Genomic DNA, 2,922 nt, shown 5'->3' on the forward strand with positions numbered 1-2,922 from the left:
ACAGCAAACAAATATGAAATAAAAATAAAGCACTATGCTCAAGAAGACATAAAATAATAAAGCCTCAACTATCAATAATTTCCCTTAGGTGTACTAAAATGTATGGAGTCACAGATAATGTTATACTGCATGAGCCATTGGAATGGAAAACAAAGAAATGAAAAGATGCACCTTTAGTTTTTCAACCTAGAAAAGAAAGATCTATGAACTGCATCCCTGGGAGCTCTGCTGTCCCATATGAGGGGGCTATATATAACACAATCATATAGCATCTTTCTTCTAATGAGCTCAAGACTGCAACACATACTTGCATTTTGTAAAGATATAAAAATGGCAGTATTTGTACTAGTATTCGAAAAAAGTGAATCTTCTAGTTAGTATAAACTCTTTCGTTAGCTTCTCACCTCAGATGTGTTTCAATAATTTAAGGATCTGTAATTTCATCAGTGTGAGTGAATACTCAGCCCTCCCCCCATACATAGACACATACCCCACATCAATGCAGATCACAGCATCTTTTTAAGTTGCTATTGGTGAAATAATTCATGTCCTTGTCACCAGTCATCTGGTGATGAATCTCTCCAAACTTAGCTTAGAGAATATCAGACATTCATCAAAGATAGACCTATATTTGAACTCTTCCAGTTAGGTAGGACCTGCTGACCAAGTCTTAGAGAAGCCACACTCACCTTAATATAAGCAAGCAATGGAAGGAAGACTTGAATAAAGGAATTCTCAGAAATATTACACTGGATTTTTTTTAATGTGAAGAACGAAGCGAGAGATTGTTTTTCTCAGGGAAGAAAGAAATCATTGAGATTATAAGCTTTCCTTTTCACCATTAAAAAAGATGTTTTTATACATTCTGTGCACGAAGGAAATAGTTTGACTTATAGATTCATGAAGCAAATATAGAAAAGAAGTTTGGATTTGGGTTTTATATTTTGATACAAAAACTGAAGGCAAATATTTGCAAATTGATTCAAATTTAGTGGAGACTACAGAAAATGATGAGTATTAGAATATATATGTACATACATATATGCACTCTATCTTACTTATCATAATGAATCCAATTATTAAATATTATAGGATATGAACTCAAAGTAGATATGTCAAGAAGTAGAAATGGCACTCTTTCTGGTTTCCATCTTCGCCGCGGCGGAAGCAGGCCTAGCAGTGGCCGAGTCGCCACCATGCAGCTTTTTGTCCACGCAGGCTCTGCACACCCTCGAGGTGACCGGGCAGGAGACCGTCGCCCAGATCAAGGCCCATGTGGCATCCCTGGAGGGCATCGCTCCCGAGGACCAGGTCCTGCTTCTAGGTGGCTGCCCGCTGGAGGATGACGCCATCTTGGGGCAGTGCGGGATGGAGCCTCTGGCCACTCTGGAAGTGGCTGCTCGGATGCTGGGAGGTAAAGTCCATGGCTCTTTGGCCCAAGCTGGAAAAGTGAGGGGTCAGACTCCCAAGGTGGCCAAGCAGGAGAAGAAGAAGAAGCAGAAGAAGAAGACCGGGCATGCTAAGAGGAGGATGCAGTACAACCAACACTTTGTCAATGTAGTGCCCACCTTCGGCAAGAAGAAGGGCCCCAATGCCAACTCCTAATCCCCTGGTACTTTCTGTCTGTCCCCAATAAAGCCACTACGACTCTAAAAAAAAAAAGTAGAAATGGCAATAAGGAAAATAAAGATGAGAAGAATAATTGGTCTTGAGCATATAAAAACAGATAATATCTCTATTGGAGGGAACCCAGCAAGGATTGAAGGATTAATTGAGGGAACTGAAGGATTAATTTTCAAAATATTCAACCAATCAAACTTGAATTTAATTTCAGATTCAGACACTTACTATCTGTGTGATCCTGGGTAAGTCTCTCAAAAATCCCTGTACTTCAGTTTCTTAAACTGTAAAATGAGGGAGTTGTACTTGTGAGCTCTTCCACACAGTATGTACTTATCTCCCCTGTCCCTACCTCCCCTGCTTCAGGTAAGACACTACCTCCTCTTTCTTAAGGGTTTAAACCTGACCCTTTGAAGTTCACCAATTTGCCCTCTTTGTTGACTATAGCTCTGGAATGTATAAAGCTGGCTTTTCAGGACACCTGGTCTCTGGCTATCTTCCCTTTAATTGTTGAGTGCCTCATATACCACGGTGATTGTAAGTATGGCCCAGAAAGACACCTACTTGGGGAATGAGCAAGAAAGGTATTCTGACCCTGAAGTATTCCATTGGATAAAGTATTATCACCAACTGGGGTTGATGAAGATCTGGCACCATACTTTTATAATGAGCTATATATGGCCTGGGAAGAGTACCCTGCACTGCTCACAGAAGCCCCTAGAAACTCAAAACCCATAGAGAAAATATGATACAGATGATGTTTGAGACCCTTAATACCCAGCCATGTTTATTGCCATCCAGGCCATACTGTCTTTGGATACCTCTGGCTCTACCCCTGATATTGTCATGGACTCTGGTGATGGTATGACCCACACTGTGTCCATCTGTGAAGGTTATGTTCTTCCCCATGCCATCTGCCGTTTGGATCTGGCTGGCCCTGACTTGACAGATTACCTCATCCTTAAAGTTCTAAAGCTCATCTTCAGGACTCTGGCTGTACATTTGTTTTGTTTGTTTTTTTAATAGTCATTCCAAATATTGTATAATTCATTGCTATGGGGAGTTACTTGCCTCCATGAAGGCTTCCCTGCTCCACACAAAGGAGCTACTTACACATAAATCCAGACAAGGGAGGGAGAGAATTATGTGTGTATGAATTATGTAATCCAGGCATGGGGGAAAGCCAGTGCAAAGGGATGAGAGTTAACATGTTGTGTAAGAGCAGGGGAGTGCTGGAACTAGCTCAAACAGCCTCCCCACCAATTATTAAATTTGCATTTTCATCTTGGAAATCAGGAAATG

The 2,922-nt window shown here is 41.1% G+C and overlaps 1 pseudogene; it reads left to right on the forward strand.

Annotated features, from left to right (window-relative positions):
- Positions 1–1,128: 1,128 nt before the first annotated feature.
- Positions 1,129–1,656, forward strand: LOC144456577 (ubiquitin-like FUBI-ribosomal protein eS30 fusion protein pseudogene; annotated as a pseudogene).
- The last annotated feature ends 1,266 nt before the right edge of the window (positions 1,657–2,922 follow it).

This window comes from Phascolarctos cinereus, unplaced genomic scaffold (genome assembly GCF_003287225.1).
Source record: "Phascolarctos cinereus isolate Bilbo 61053 unplaced genomic scaffold, phaCin_HiC Scaffold_4;HRSCAF=312, whole genome shotgun sequence".
Classification (NCBI taxonomy): Eukaryota; Metazoa; Chordata; class Mammalia; order Diprotodontia; family Phascolarctidae; genus Phascolarctos; species Phascolarctos cinereus.